An 18,017-nucleotide genomic window follows, 5' to 3' on the forward strand; every position below is an offset into this window, starting at 1 on the left:
GTATTATTACTATTGTTATTGTTGTTGTTGTATTATTGTTATCTATAATTTATACGATTAACTTCCTTGTGGTTCGACCTCGGTCTTGCCAGGTTATTTATTATTTTGACACTCCCACACTGAGGAGAAGACATCAATATTTTGGTCGTGTCAGCATTATTCAACTTTTATCTTATTTTTATGGCTTAGATTTAGAAAATCAATGCATTTAAGTGAATTTTAGAAGGTCTGTAATAACTTAAATTGTAGCATGAACACCATTAGATTAAAACTTTTTCCTTTTTCATTAAAAGATAAAGTTAAAACATGCTATAAAATGTAAGACCAAGATCCATTTGTGCTTGGGATGAAATGCAACAATAGTTTTTAAAGAATTTTTTCCTTTCTTATAGATCAAACTCTTTCAAAAGATAAATCACCACTTTCACTCAAAAACCAGGAGAAATATTTTACCAATGTTGGTATAGGTATTGAGACTTGCTTAATACATGCCCTCATCATGGTTTTGAAACCTCGAGATTGGTTTCATATTTTTATAAAGGGTTAATACCTAAAGATACACAAATGGTTTAATTGATGTGCAATGGAACCTTTGAAAATAAAGACCCTAATGAAATAATAGAGTACCTAGACTTGCTAACTGAAAATGCTCAAAATTGAGACACTACAAGCACTTATGAGGCACTGGATAAAACTCAATCTCATGCATCTAGTGGAGGAATGTACAACCTTAGAGAAGATCATGACGTTTATGTTAAATTTGCATCTTTAGCTAGAAAAGTCAAAGCACTAGAATTGAAAAAGACTGGTTAATTAAAATCTATTCAAGACATTATATGTCACATTTGTGAAACTAATAAACACTCAACTAATAACAATCCACCTTCGCCTTCTTTTATGGAATGCCTCCATGAATAAGCTCATGCTTTAAATAGTTTCTAAAAGCCCAATCATAACCCATACTCACAAACATACAATCTTGGTTGGAGAAATCATCCAAAATTCAATTGAAAGAGTGATAATAATAATGCACAAAATTCTCATGGATATGCACCTACTTATGCTCCACCTCTTATAAGAAATCTTGAGGAAACATTCCATGTATTTATTCAAAAATAAGAGACAATCAACACTCAAAATGCTCATACCATTACACATCTAAAAGATGCTCTTGTAAAATTCACATCTGCTCTTAGTTTTCTGAGAAACGTAAGTTCTCAACCAGTTTTCATGAGAAAGGTAAGTTCTTAACCATAGTAAAATCCCAAGGGGTAATACAATGCAAATGCAAGTAGTTCTGGAAACCAAAATATAGATCAAGTCAAATCAGTCATTACTCTTTATAGTGGTAAGTTTATTGAAAAAACCCACTCTTGAACCTTATGAGAAAGATGATAAGTCAATCTCTAAGGGTAATGAAATGGTTGAATTTGAACATTGTAAAGAAAAGACTGATTCTATGTCAACACTTCCATATCCTCATACCATGACCAAACAAAGAAAAGTCAATCATAATTTTGAAATCTTTGAAACTTTCAAACAGGTAACGATCAATATATCTTTACTGGATGCTATTAAATAGGTACCTTCCTATGCTAAATTTTTGAAAGATCTATGCACCGTGAAGAGAAAACTAAATGTGAAAAATAAAGTCTTTTTAGTCGAACAACTAAGTGTCATTCTTTAGAACAATAATGCTTTGAAGTATAAAGACCTTGGTTGTCCTACAATTTCATGCTTTATTGGAGAACATAAAATTGAAAAAGCTTTATTTGATCTTAGAGCTAGTGTGAATTTACTTCCATATTTAGTTTTTTAAAGTCTCAATATAGGTGAGTGAAAACCAACTTTTGTAACTCTCTTACTTGCTAATACATCTGTAAAAGTGCCCAAAGGAACAGTTGAAAATGTATTAGTACAAGTCGATAAATTCATTTATCTTGTGGATTTTATTATCTTGGACACACAACCTATTAAAGCATGTAATTCATTTCCTATTATTTTAGAGTATTCTTTTCTTGCAACTTCTAATGCATTGATTAATTATAGGAATGGACCGATGAAGCTATCATTTGGAAACATGACATAGTTAAGTTTATTATGTCAAAGTGAAAAGGTTACACTATGGTGTAATAATAAGTATAGTGTAAACTCAACATGGACTTTAATATTTGATATTAACCAAGCATGTGTATGTACAGGTAGTTGTAATTGTGGCTCACATCTTCCCTTGGTTTTACGTCCAAGAACGGCTTAAACGCCCTCTATGGGTCGGGGATAGGCTTCCCATCCAGTTTTCTTAAAAACTGGCAAACAGGGGCTTTTTTAGTCAGATTCCCAAGACTAAGTCGATCATGTTCTTTATGAAATAGTGGCAATAAATCATGAATTGCACGATGCCCATCTCCACTAGGATGCGTCTCAAGAGTCAATAGAAGATTATCTAAAGACTCCTTACTCAGGCTATCCTTAATGAATTGTATTTTATCTTCACGGTTTATAGATACCATTCCTAAAGAACGACATTGTGTATTACAAGTCCATCTAGCACATCGATGACAGACATCCAGTCGTTTTGCACGACGCTTCTTTGCAAAAGTGCTTTTACCTGTTCCAGGCATGTGTGAAATGAAGAAGTTAGAGGACTCACCTGATAATCGGACCTTTGCTTCAATCAACCAACGAATATCTTCAGGAATTCCATGATTCATTAATAATCTCAATCTTGCACATCTAGCACGGTAAATTTTTGTAATCGCATTTTGAGGCAGAGCGGGAAAATTCTTTTTCAATTTTTCAAGATTAGTGTCCATTTTCAAATGAGAATTGGAAGAGAGATTCAAAGAATTGCACAGATATATACACAGATATCAGTAATTGTGGGAAACTGAAAGAACCGACTTAAGTCACGGAGTACCGTTATCCGCCATTTGACCGGGATGAAGAAACTTGCAAAAATCACTCAAAAAGAAACAAAAATAAAATAAAATAAAATCAATATTTATATAAGAAACAAAAATAAAGTAAAATAAAATAAAATAAAATCAATCTTTATATACAGGATCACCCAATTCAATAGAGTTATGTTCAACTGAAAAATTGTCAAAGTAAACTTTCAGACGATGTCCATTTACCTTGAAAACATTGCCATTCTTTGGATTCTCGATGTCATAGGCCCCATATGGATACACATGTTTCACAATAAAAGGACCACTCCATCTTGATCTTAATTTTCCAGGAAATAAATGCAGTCGAGAATTATAAAGCAAGACTTTTTGACCAACATTGAAGGTTTTTCTATGTATTTTCTTGTCATGAAATTCTTTTATTCTTGCTTTATGAATTCTTGAATTTTCATATGCATCATTTCTTATTTCCTCAAGCTCATTTATTTGTAATTTTCGCAGTTGACTAGCATCATCCAGATTTGAATTGAAAGCTTTAATAGCCCAATAAGCTTTATGTTCAAGTTCCACAGGCAAGTGACAAGGTTTTCCATAGACTAGTCTATAAGGTGACATACCTAATGATGTTTTATAAGCAGTTCGATAAGCCCAAAGTGCATCATTAAGTCTTAAAGACCAGTCTTTCCTATTAGGGTTCACTGTTTTCTCCAAAATATGTTTGATCTCCCTATTAGCAAGCTCTACTTGTCCACTTGTTTGAGGGTGATAAGGGGTGGCAACTTTGTGTGTGATTCCATATTTCTTCATTAAAGACTCAAATGGCTTGTTGCAGAAATGTGTTCCACCATCACTTATTATGGCTCGAGGGACTCCAAATCGACTCAAAATATTTTCTTTCAAAAACTTTATCACTGTTTTGTGATCATTGTTTCGACTTGGAATTGCCTCTATCCATTTTGAAACATAATCTACTGCGACTAATATGTATAAGAAACCAAATGATGGAGGGAATGGGCCCATGAAATCTATACCCCAACAATCAAAGATCTCAATGACAATAATAGGGTTTAAAGGCATCATGTGACGTTTTGAAATAGATCCCAACTTTTGACAATTTTCACAAGACTTGCAGAATGCATGTGAGTCTTTGAACATGGTGGGCCAGTAAAATCCACTTTGTAAGATTTTTGCAGTTGTCTTTCTTGATGAGAAATGGCCCCCACATGCCTCAGAATGACAAAATTTAATGACACTACTTACCTCATTGTCAGGAATGCATCTTCGAAATATTTGATCAGGACAATATTTGAATAAATAAGGATCATCCCAATAAAAGTTCTTCACTTCGTTCAAAAACTTTCTTTTATCTTGGGTATTCCAATGAGCTGGCAATTGTCCTGAAACAAGAAAATTGACAATATTAGCAAACCAAGGCATTGTAGAGACAGAAAGTAAAGATTCATCAGGAAAGTAGTCATCGATTGGTGTGATGTCAGTTTTCGAATCTGTTGTCAATCTTGACAAGTGATCTGCGACAACATTTTCGCTGCCTTTCTTATCTTTGATTGTGATATCAAATTCTTGAAGTAATAAAATCCACCGCACCAATCTAGCCTTAGAAGTTTTCTTAGAAAGAAGATATTTCAATGCTGCATGATCACTAAAAACAACAACAGGTGAGCCAACAAGATAGGATCTGAATTTTTCACATGCAAATACTACTGCAAGTAATTCTTTTTCAGTGGTGGTATAATTCGTTTGAGCACTATTTAAAGTTTTACTTGCATAGTAAATTACATAAGGTTTCTTATCTTTTCTTTGTCCCAAAATAGCACCTACGGCATAATCACTAGCATCACACATTATTTCAAAAGGTAATGACCAATCAGGAGGTTGAATGATAGGAGCACAAGTAAGCAAGTTTTTAAGTTTAACAAAGGCTTCTTCACAATGTTCAGTCCATTCAAAAATAGTATCCTTTGTTAGAAGGTTACTTAAAGGCTTAGATATTACACTAAAATCTTTGATGAACCTTCTATAAAAATCAGCATGTCCTAGTAATGATCTAACATCTTTAAGAGATTTTGGTGTTGGCAAGTTTGCAATTAACTCGATTTTAGATTTGTCAACCTCAATTCCTTTTGATGAAACAATGTGACCTAGTACAATGCCGTTTGTTACCATAAAATGACATTTTTCCCAATTCAGCACAAGATTCTTCTCTTCACACCTAGTCAAAACCTTTTCTAAGTTAGTCAAACAATCATCAAATGAATCACCAAAAACAGAAAAATGATCCATGAAAATCTCAAGAAAATGTTCAACCATATCACTAAATATACTAAGCATGCATCTTTGAAATGTGGCTGGTGCATTACATAATCCAAAAGGCATCCTTTGATATGCAAAAGTACCAAATGGACATGTGAAAGTAGTCTTTTCTTGATCTTCCAATGCAATTTCAATTTGGTTGTAACCCGAATAGCCATCTAGGAAACAATAAAATTCATGACTTGCAACTCTTTCTAGGATTTGATCCATGAAAGGTAAAGGAAAATGATCTTTTCTAGTCATTGAATTAAGTTTCCTATAGTCAATGCACATGCGCCAACCAGTAACAGTTCTAGTGGGAATTAACTCATTGTTCTCATTTGTTATCACAGTGACGCCAGACTTCTTGGGTACAACTTGGGTAGGACTTACCCATTTGCTGTCAGAAATAGGATAAATGATTTCATTATCTAGAAGCTTAATGACTTCATTTTTCATTACTTCTTTCATATTAGGATTTAGCTTTCGTTGCATTTCTCTAGAGGGTTTAGCATTTTCCTCTAAATAAATTCTGTGTGTACAAATTAAAGGACTAATTCCTTTTATATCAACTATGGTCCATCCTAATGCATTTTTGTGCATTTTCAGAGTTTGTAATAACTTACCTTCTTGATGTGCATTAAGTTTGGAAGAGATTATTACCGGAAAAGTTTCATTTTCTCCCAAAAATGAGTATTTGAGATTGGATGGCAATGGCTTCAAATCAGGTTTTGGTGGTTGAACACTTGAAGGTATGGACTTAATTGATCGTGGTGGCAATTCCTCAATTTGTGGCCTCCAATTACTTGTCTTTGATTCTTCCTGAAAATAAATCATTTGCAAATCATCAGATTCATCAATCTCAATTTCACTGGAAGTGGTTGGAAATTGATCATGAATTAATTTTTCAGTAAAGTCCACTTCCTGTAAATCATTATCATCTCTAGGTTGCTTGCAAATGTTGAAAATATTCATCTCCAATGTCATGTTTCCAAATGATAGCTTCATCAGTCCATTCCTACAATTAATCAATGCATTAGAAGTTGCAAGAAATGGATATCCTAAAATAACAGGAAATGAATTACATACTTCAATAGGTTGTGTGTCCAAGACAATAAAATCCACAGGATAAATGAATTTATCGACTTGTACTAACACATCTTCAATTATTCCTCTAGGCACTTTTATAGATCTATCGGCAAGTAAAAGAGTTATAGAAGTTGGTTTTAACTCACCTAGATTGAGACTCTGAAAAACTGAATATGGAAGAAAATTCACACTAGCACCAAGATCAAGTAAGACTCTTTCAATTTTATGCTCTCCAATAAAGCAAGAAATTGTAGGACAACCAGGGTCTTTATATTTCAAAGCATTATTATTCTGAAGAATAACACTTACTTGTTCGACTAGAAAGGCTTTCTTTTTCACATTCAGTTTCCTCTTCATAGTGCATAGATCTTTCAAAAATTTAGCATAGGAAGGAACCTGTTTAATAGCATTCAGCAAAGGTATATTGATCCTTACTTGTTTGAAAATTTCAAAAATTTCAGAGTTGTGATTGACTTTCCTTTGTTTGGTCATGACTTGAGGAAATGAAAGTGCTGGCGGTGAATCAGTCGTTTCTTTGCAATTTTCAGATTCAACCCCTTCCTTACCCTTAGAGATTGACTCATCATCTTTCTCATAAGGTTCAAGAGAGGGTTTTTCAATAACCTTACCACTGCGCAGAGTAGTGACTGATTTGACTTGATCCATGTGTTGACTTCCGGAACTACTTGCATTTGCATTATATTGCCCCTTGGGATTTTGTTGTGGTTGAGATGGAAACTTACCTTTCTCTTGGAAACTGAGAGCAGATGTTAATTTTGCAAGAGTATCTTTAAAATCTGTCATGTTTTGAGCAAGTTGAGTATTGATTGTCTCTTGCTTTTCAATGAATGCATGCAATGTTTCCTCAAGATTTGTTCTAGGAGGTAGAGCATAAGGAGGTGCATATCCATGAGAATTTTGGAAATTATGGTGTGCTTGAAATGGTGGTTGTGAAGTTTGTGCATTGTTGTTCTCACTCTCCAACTAAAATTTGGGTGATTTCTCCAACCAGGGTTGTATGTTTGTGAGTATGGGTTGTGGTTGGGCCTTTGGAAATTGTTTAAAACATGGGCTTGTTCATGGAGACATTCCTTAAAAGAAGGCAAGGTTGGACAATCGTTGGTTGAGTGTTCATTTGTTTCACAGATTTGACACACAATGTTTTCAACAGATTTTAATTGACCACTCTTTTTCAATTCTAGTGCCTCGACTTTTCTAGCTAAAGATGCAAACTTGGCTTGAAGGTCATGATCTTCCCTAAGGTTGTACATACCTCCACTAGATGTATGAGGTTGAGTTTTACTCGGTGCCTCATAAGTACCCGCGCCTCCACTAGATGTGTGAGGTTGAGTTTTACTCGGTGCCTCATAAGTACCCGCAGTGTCCCAATTTTGAGCATTTTCAGCTAACAAGTCTAAGTACTCCATTGCTTCATCAGGGTCTTTATCTTCAAAAGTTCCATTGCACATCAATTCAACCATTTGCCTATCTTTAGGTGTTAACCCTTCATAGAAATGTGAAACCAATCTCCATGTTTCAAAACCATGATGAGGGCAAGTACTAAGCAAGTCTCGATACCTATCCCAACATTGATAAAATGTTTCTCCTGGTTTTTGAGTGAAAGTGGTGATTTGTCTCTTGAAAGAGTTTGTTCTATGAGATGGGAAAAACTTCTTCAAAAACTGTTGTTGCATTTCATCCCAAGCACGAATGGATCCTGGTCTTAAATTTTGTAGCCATGTTTTAGCTTTATCTTTTAATGAAAAAGGAAAAAGCTTTAATCTAATGGTGTTCATGCTACAATTTAAATTATTATATGTGTTGCAGACCTCCTTAAATTCCCTTAAATGCAAGTATGGATTTTCTAAATCTAAGCCATGAAAAGAAGGTAAAAGTTGAATAATACCTGGTTTAAAATTAAAATGAGATGCATCAGGAGGAAAAACTATGCATGATGGTGCACTTGTTCTTGTGGGATGAGTTATTGATACTTCAAGTGCAAAATGATGATATAAAACCATGATAAAAATGCACTTTTAAGTACTAATCAATAACCGTGCTCATTATTTTGTGGTATGTTTGTTCAACCATTTTATTTTGTAAGTTATTATGTTTATTGAATTGAATATGATGATTACTTTTATTTTTATTTTCAGGAGACCTATAATAATCGGTTGAGGGAGAGATACGGGGATGATATTTTGAACCATCCAGAATTCGATCCGAATTTATGGATGAAGGTTGGCTCGTCAGATGAACTCGATAAAAATCGGGTTTACGGGCTCTCCAACACTACGGCCGACAACTTGCGATCGATTCGTAGTGTTTCAACCGTTGGGAGCTCCCAATCAATATCAAGCTCCAAATCTATGGAGTTCGAGGCTTCGCAACAACACACGGCTCAGCTCACCGAGAAATACGACCACCTATCAGCAGAGTACACGCAACTCAAAGTGTTTCAAGCACAATAAAAAGCGGAGTATGAACAACAAAAAGCGGCTTATGAACAGCTTCGCGAAATGGTTATTAACATGGCAAATAGTGGAACATGTGCGCCTAATCCTTTTTGGCCGTATAACTACCAGCCTTCTCCAGGATCTCCTCCTCCTCCTCCAGCTCCACCTTTATATTAATTTGTAATAAACATTATTTAACTTTAAAACTTCATCTAATTTTTTTTTTGAAACATATTTAGTTTGTAATGAATATCATTTAACTTTGTTTTTTTTTGTTTAATATAAATTTTATTTGCATAATTGGTTTGTATTACAATTAATTTATATAGTTTTATATTATATATCCTAAATAATTTTTTAAAAACAAATTTAGAAAAAAACAATTACCAAGGATTTTACCTATGGATTCATTCAGTCGGTATTTTAAACACTCACCGACCGACTTACCGACGGAATTACTCTGTCGGCATTTAACAGTAGCTGCCACACTTACCGATGAATTTACAGGCAGATATATTCGATCGGTATTTCATACATTCACCGACAGCCTTACCGACGGTTAGTGTCTGTCGGTAAATCATGATATCACCGACGGAATACAAATTCGTCGGTATATTTCAAGCGAGAATCTTTTTTTTAGCACAAATTCCGTTTGTAAAACCATTGGCAAATGATTTTTTTGTTTTGCTGACTGATATAGCAACGAAATGTTGAATCACTGACGAAAGGTAACCCGATGGATATAATCTGTCGGTGATGACGTCGGTAAAAAAATCACCGACGAACTTCTAATCACACACCGACGGAATTTGTCCGTCGGTAAAACTGTAAAATCTTGTAGTGTATTCACTATTTTTAAATAAAAATACATTATGATCTCGAAGGTAAGCTTTAATGAAATAATATAAAAATAATATCTTAATTTGTTTTTGTCATTAAAAACAAAAATAAAAAAATATGATAAAAGCATTTAAAAAATCTATCAGAACAATAAAAGAATATAAATTGTTTTCATTAAACATGCATGAGTAATTTATTTTTTTGTTTTTTGCATATATATGACGTATATAATAATTAAAAATAAATTGTTAAAGTTGAATGTTATTTAAGAACTATAAGAAAATCAACTAATAATTTAAATATAATATTAAATATCTTATTTGAAGTAAAATAGATGGTGCATCGTCTTATGGCCTCCATTTCAACCATAGAAATAGTAGTTGAAAAATCAAGATGGGATTTTTATGCAACACCTTGTTTCTCCATTGAATATTAAAAAAAAAAAAAGTGTTTGGGTTTGTGTGCCTTATAGTCTGGGATTTTGTCTTTATGCAACACAATTGTTTCTTGAATCTGTTTCATCCAGGTTATTGGTGTGTTTCTCCTTGCCTTGCCTCGCCTTGGCTAGAACCACTAGAGATTTAGAGAGTACTTGCATGGTGAATTCTATTTGTTGTGCCATGTATCCATCATGCTTTTGATATCACTAATCCGAGCCCCCTGGGTTTCAATAATATAGTTCAGTTTTAGATTTTATCCGTTTAGCAGATCTACTAGTTGCTCATACTTCTGACTACTTTCTTGCTTGAGTGTGTCTATGAAATCCTCAAGACGTTTGAAATCAGTTTCCCTTATATCTGGTGTCATGGTTAAAGCTCATGGATAGTCTGCTCTGATATCACCTGTAACGAGTTCGATCATTATAGTGCCAATCTGGATTTGATGCAGCAGTTGGCTGACGGGAGTGGGAAGAAGAGTAGTTACTCTCTAGGTCCAGGAATGGATGCTATAGTAGGTTGTTAGCACTTAGCAGGATAGAGAGAGTTGTTAAGCTTCCTGGATCCCAGGATTGACATTCAATTTGTCATTCTTTTTCATGCTGCCAGACAGTCTATTAGAATTATATAGTCAAGCTACTCTTCTGAAATTACTCTCCAGAACATACAGGAACACAGAATAATTTGTCCTTAGTAAAACGGTGTGTAAAGCAAATTGAAAGGAAACCTATTAGCTAATTGAAACGGTGCCCTAACGAATATAAATGAAATAGGGCGTTGAATGTTGCAACTGTCATTAGTAATTTGAATTTAAAAGACTGACTTCTTCTTCTTCTGCTGGTAACATATTAACGAGAGTACGCATTTGAGCCTTGCTCTTGTAACCAACAGAACATCATCCGCGAAAAAATAGATGAGAAATTCATGGATCTCCCTTGGAAACATAAACTGGTTGCCAGGTTTTATCGGTCACTTTTATTCTTTTTTTTAAAAAAAATTAGGCAGGCTAGTTTTTTCATGCACATCGCAAATAGACAAGGAGACAGTGGGTCTCCTCGATGCGAACCATGGCTTAAAAAAGAAGGTGTTTTCAGGCTAATAGCTGGAGACCGAAAACAAAATTTAGGTTTATTTCTTTACTTAAAAGTAATTTTTTTAAAGTAAATTTAAAATAATAAATTATTTTTTGATGTTTAATAGTATAATAAAAATCAAGTTAGAAAATATTTTCTAGTATTTGGCTATATCATAAAAAAAACTGAAAAATAACTTATTAATATTTTATTTTTTAAAATTTATTGAAGTAATTGGAAACAAGTCTTATAAATTAAAAAGTTAACTGAGAATGAAATTGAAAAAAATATTTTTATAAATTATCTTAAAGAAAATAAATAATAATTAAAATAATAAAGATCAAATCTAACAAATTAAAAAATTAAAAGATGAAAAAATTAAAATAATAATAATTACCATTTTATAAATTATTCCAAATAAAATAAGTATCAATTAAAAGAATTAGAATCAAATTTGATAGATAAAAAATTTTAATTAAAAAATTATAAGGAAAAGCAAATAACAAATATAAAATAAGGACTAAAGTTAATATAAAAACTTAAATTATAAGGGATCAAATTGAAAAAAAATATTCAAAACAATACACACACACACACACACATATATATATCAAAAGTTTGAGAACCAAATTTGATATAATCAGTAAATAATATAACATTTCTAAATTTTTTATAAGTTTTGAAAAGTGTTTTCCATCCAAAATAAAAGGAAAACTCTTTCTTGAAAACCAAGCCACAATTTTCTTTGACTGAAAAGTGTTTTTCGTTGACCAACTTTTCTAATAATAAACAAACACAAAAAAGGAAAGTGATTTCTAGAAAACTACTTTCCATCAAACAAACGCCCCTTAATCAATCTAATAATGCTTACCCTATTAGACAAAAATATAAATCATATCTTGAAACCTCACTTAAATAGCTTAAGTTTTTGGGTTGAAATAATTCTTTTATGTGGTATTAAAACTTTGATAATCAATCGATCACGAGTTTTAACCTTATTATCCCTATTTATTTGATAAAAAATAAGTATAAGGTAATGTGGATTTGTGTAAATTTCAGCCTCAAAGAGCTTTTACTTAAAAAGATGTATTAGAAAATAATATAAATCATATCTTAAAATCTCACATAAATAGCTTATATTATTGAGTTGAGACAATTATATGACAACCCTAACTCTTCCAAAATTGATTGTAGGAAACCCTAATTTAGCCTGTCATAGGTCTTTTCAAGATCAATCTTCGCAACCAAGCAACCATGCCTTCTTTTGGTCTTATACATGTAGGGCAACACTTCTTGAGCAATTAAGACATTATCTGTGTTGTATTACATTCAGGAATGAAACTGCTTTGAAGTGGACCAATAAGAGCATCTAGGTAAGGACACAGCCTGTTGACCAAGAACGTTATAATTCACTACCAGAAATTCGCTAAATAGCAATGGATTTACCGACGGAATAATTCTGTTGGTAATTTGAGGTTGAAATTACCGACGGTTATATTCCGTCCGTAATTCAATCGGTAATCACCGACGACAATTTTTCATCGATAATTACTAATTGAATTACGGACAGAAACGTCACCGTCATAAAAAAAAACGGGTAGCTAATGTGAAGGTTTTGGCGGGTTATTTTTTCAGACGGAATCATCGACGGATTCAAAAAGACAGGCCATACGGCGATTGCCATTTATATTGCCAATGGATTCACCAACGGATTTGAAATGGTAGATTCGTACGGTGACGTGTTGATTGTTCCGTCAGAATCATTGACGGTTTCACCGATGGATTTTTCGTCTGTGAAACCATCGAGAAAAGTTAATATATGTACACGCTGCCAACCCTCTCCTCTTCTATTTCTCCTACTTTTTCCTAATCCCAACTCTCCCCATCAGTAAACAACCAACTCCCCATCCCCCCCAAACAAAAATCTCCCTCATATCAGCACAACAAGTTATATTTCATGAAGTTTTGTGGTCACAGCATTCGTGTTTTGATTTACCAACGGATTTTATCAATTTTTGTAAGTAATTCTTTCTTTTTAAATCTTAACATTTAATTAAATGTCAATTTTTTTTTAGTATATGTATTTTGTTAGTAAATGTACATGTTTTATTGTTATTTGTCAAACAAACTTGTAGTATATGAATGTATAATTCTATACCTATTATGGTTTGTTTTAGATTTTGTAAGATTGTATTTGTTTGTAAATTGTTAAAACTTTATGGAACTACCGAAGTACAAGTGTTATTTTGAAAGAATTAATAGCTTACTTATTGGATCCGTTTAAAGTTTTGTCAATGGTATTGCGGAGTGGTAATTTCTCTGTAAATTTATATATTTTAATTTGTATAGACGTTGATAAATGATAATGAATATTTAATATTTATGAGAAGTTGTGATTGGTTTGTTGGATAATCTTGAGGTAAAGTAATATTTTTGCAAGTTTATTTACGTAACTTAGTTAATTAATACATTATATCATCATAATTTTATAGAGGTTCGATATAAATCATAGATGATCGTTCATGGATGTATCGAGAATCACCCCAAGAATTGCGAAGGATGTATTATTATAACAGGGTTTAGGGTTTTATTAATTTCGCAACATCTATTCCTAGAAATTTTACTGGAGGCGGTATTAGGTGTCCATGCAGGAAGTGTAAAAAAAAAAGTATCTACATCCAGATGTTGTAATGATACATCTTCTACACAAAGGGTTTATAGAGAATTACCAGTGTTGGTATGCACATGGAGAAGTATATGTTAATGAGAGGAGAATGGACGAAATGGTGGTTGGGTCTACTTCTAGTGCTAGCAATGAGAATGACAACACTAATCCTTACAGAAACATTGTTATGGATGCAATGAGAATGAATCAAGATAATGTCAGTCAATATCCAATCATAGAAGAAGAACCTATTGTAGATGCAGCTAGGTTTTTTGATTCATTGAAAGATTGTGACGAACCATTATGGGATGGCTGCACGAACCACAATAAATTATCGATCGTAGCACAAGTGTTCACCATCAAGTCAGAGCACGGGTTGAGTGAGGCCAGGTATGACAAGATTATTGAATGGGCAAAAAGCATTTTACCTGAAGAGAACAGGCTGAAAGAGAACTTCTATACTGCGAACTCCATGATAAAACCCCTCAGTTTAGGATACCAGAAAATTGATATATGCCCTAACTTTTGCATGTTATACTACCTTGAAAATGCTGAGATGACCGAGTGCATGACATGCAGGCATTCCCGTTACAAACCTAGAACTGGTAGGGGAAAGACTCTAGTGGCATATAAAAAACTTAGATACTTCTCGAACACACCTAGATGCAGAGGTTATTCATGTCACCAAGGATTGCTGAGCACATGACATGGCACCAAGCACACCATGCGGTTGATGGAGTGATGGTTCATCCTTCTGACGGCGAAGCATGGAAACGCTTTAACAGTGTTCGTCCTCACTTTTCAGCTGAATCAAGGAATGTGCGTCTTGGGTTGTGTACAGACGGATTCAACCCATTTGGGTCATGTGCTGCTCCTTATTCTCGTTGGCCAGTCATACTCACAGTTTATAACTTGCCACCGGGAATGTGTATAAGGTCGGAGTTCATGTTTTTATCTACTATCATACCTAATCCAAGCAGCCCGGGATGGAATATAGATGTTTGTCTTCGACCGTTGATTGATGAGTTGGCGCAGTTATGGTCCTCTGGAGCTCTAACTTATGATATATCGAGGAAACAAAATTTCCTTATGAAGGCAGCTTTGATGTGGACTACCAATGATTTTCTAGCTTATGGAATGCTTTCTGGTTGGAGCACGCATGGGAAACTCGCATGTCCATACTACATGGAAAACAACAAGGCATTCACACTAGCAAATGGAGGCAAAGCTTCTTTTTTTTACTATCACCGTCACTTCTTACCACTTAATCACAAGTACAGAAAGAACAGAAAAGATTTCTTTGTTGGCAGAGTTGAAAAAGATGTTGCATCCCCGCGCCTTTCTAGTAAAGAATTGCATGATGTTGTCTTAGAGTACGGTGACATTGTGTTTGGCCTTCAATCAGGTAAACAAAAGTTTCCTGGTTTTGGTTTGACCTATAATTGGGTAAAGCGAAGTATATTTTAGGAGCTTCTTTATTGGAAGACCAATCTTCTCCGCCATAACCTTGACGTCATGCACATCGAAAGAATATGTTTAAGAACATTTTCAACACCGTCATGGATGTGAAGGGGAAGACAAAGGACAACATCAAGGCTAGATTGGATATAGCTTTATACTGTAACCATAAAAATATAGAGTTGGTTTATGATGAGTCACGGGTTGCAAAACCAAGAGCAAGCTTCGTGTTAGAGAAAAACACACAACTGCTAGTCTACAAATGGCTTCAGATTCTACGTTTTCCGGATGGACATGCATCGAACATATCACGGCTGGTTAATATAGAGGACTGCAGATTGTATGGAATGAAGAGTCATGACTGCCACGTGTTTATGAAAACACTCATCCCATTAGCTTTCTGTGATTTGTTGCCAAAGGGAATATGAGATGCACTCACGAAGACTAGTCATTTCTTTAGAGATATATGCTCCAGCAAGTTGAATATTGATCACATTGAGAGGCTTCAAATAAATATCGTCGAAATACTATGCAAACTTGAGATGATATTCCCTCCATTATTTTTTGACTCAATGGAGCATCTCCCTATACATCTACCGTTTGAGGCAAAAGCTGGAGGACCGGTCCAATATAGATGGATGTATCTATTCAAACAGTTAGATATTACAGTTGCAATGTAATTAATATATAAAAGTATTTTATATGTTTTTCTTAATTGAAAATACTTGATTAATATTTCAATACAGGTACTTGTTTGATCTCAAGAAAACGGTTAAGAACAAGGCGCATGTTGAGGCTTCGATATGTGAGGCCTATACTGTTGAGGAGATCTCAACATTTATCTCGTACTATTTCGAACCTCATTTGAGAATGAGAATCAATCATATTCCCTGGCATGATGATGGCGGTGAAGTGCCTTCCAGTGGGAACTTGTTAATATTCTCCAATACTAGACTACCTATACGTAAAAATGCCATAAGAGGAAGATATTTATCGGAAATAGAGTTCAAACAAGCACACAACTACGTTCTATTTAACTGTGATGAGCTGAGACCTTTTATTCAGTAAGTTTATACTAATTAAACTTTGTTAGTAATATACTGTTAATTATATATTGTAATATCATACACTCATTATCACTTGTAGGCAACATCAACAATATTTGCTCTCCAACAACTCATAGTTGACTGAATCGTAGATCTTTCAATTACAGGATGAGCAGTTTGCCACGTGGTTTAGAACACATGTAAGCACTATCACAAACTCATTCTAACTTGTAAAATTATTGTACGTATGCACGTCATTACGAGATTCTCATTCATTTACTATTTATTGATGTACATTACATACAAGGTTTATCAAATGGGAGGAAGAAAAAGTTTTAATTTAATTAGTTTATTTTTATCTCTATCAAAACGTTTGCTTTTATCTATAATGTGAGCGTGGTTTTTTATGTTATTATTATTGAGAATTTCTGTATTTATATCATTTCCATTTTTTGAATTGAAAGAAATTAGAATTCTCAATTCTCTACGATGTTTAGAGGATAAAAGATTTTCGGGAACAAGTAAATCATAATTATTTTTGTCTTTATTTCTAGTTAAACTTTGATTTATTACAATAGATTCGGTAAAATTCTTTTTATCAATATAGTTTTTTTTTCTGTATCTTTGATAAATTTGTTGTTTTCTCTTATGAACCAATAAAATATTTATGGCACCTAAGTCATTGTCTTCACTAACCCTGAGCCTCAAAGAAAATGTAAGTGCTACAATGGGTATTTTATCAATGGATATGTTTTCCATACTGAAGAATACGGGCAAGGAAGAAAGACATACAACAGCGGTGTTTGTGTTAAGGGATCCACTAGTAGTGAGTTAGAAGTTGACTACTATGATAGATTAGAAGAGGTCGTCGAACTGCAATATCATAATGAGCAGAATAGAGTGTTTTTATTCAAATGCTATTAGTATGACACGACTGACAGAGGAATCAGAGTTGATCTGCACTATGGTCTGGTCGAAATCAACTCAAAAGGTAGACTCCTCAACATAAATGATGTCTTTGTTCTCGCAAAGCAATGTCAACAAGTTTATTACACATACACCCCTTCATTTAGAAAGGATCGATCAAGAGTGGATTGGTTATTCGTTTTAAAAACGAAACCCCGAGGTCGTGTCGAGGTTGTTCAGGATGAGAATGAAGACACAAGTGTGCAAGATGAAGTCTTTCAAGTTAATGAGGTGGTTGAACCATATCGAGTTGCTCCTTTGATTAAATTGGAAAAAAATTCAAATTTTCATGTTTTCGATGATAGTCTTATTGATGTTGATGTAGAGGAGTTGAATTTTGTTTTGAGCCCTAGCGGACAAGCAATTGTCGATGAAGAAGATGATATTCATATTGAAGATTGTGATGAAGGTGATGACAATTCAATTGATGATAATGAAGAAGAAAATTCTGACTAACTACCAAAATGAAACCCTATGTAAAACCCTTTTTTTCATGTAATTTAGATTATGGATGATATATTTTGAAACACAAAATATTTATTACTTGAAATAATTAGTTGAAATGTCACAATTATGAAATAATTACTTGAAATAATTGTTGATCATGGATGATATATTTTGTAACATGAAATAATTACTCCAAATGCCACCACATCACCGACGGCCCCAAGGCCGTCAACATTTCACAGAGAGTTCGAAAATAATTACTTTAAATGCCACCACATCACCGACAGCCCCAAGGTCGTCGGCATTTCACAGAGAGTTCGAAAA

General features: G+C 33.8%; 1 long non-coding RNA gene across 1 annotated transcript; it reads right to left on the minus strand.

The window, feature by feature from the left end:
* Positions 1 to 260: 260 nt before the first annotated feature.
* LOC105111724 (uncharacterized) lies at positions 261 to 16,115 on the minus strand. The gene is made up of 4 exons (XR_839648.1): positions 16,032 to 16,115; positions 3,583 to 3,586; positions 642 to 649; positions 261 to 271 (listed from the first exon to the last, which is right to left on the minus strand). It is a non-coding gene; the product is annotated as an uncharacterized LOC105111724 (long non-coding RNA).
* Positions 16,116 to 18,017: the final 1,902 nt, after the last annotated feature.

This window comes from Populus euphratica, unplaced genomic scaffold, assembly GCF_000495115.2.
Source record: "Populus euphratica unplaced genomic scaffold, PopEup_1.0 scaffold420.1, whole genome shotgun sequence".
Lineage (NCBI taxonomy): Eukaryota > Viridiplantae > Streptophyta > Magnoliopsida > Malpighiales > Salicaceae > Populus > Populus euphratica.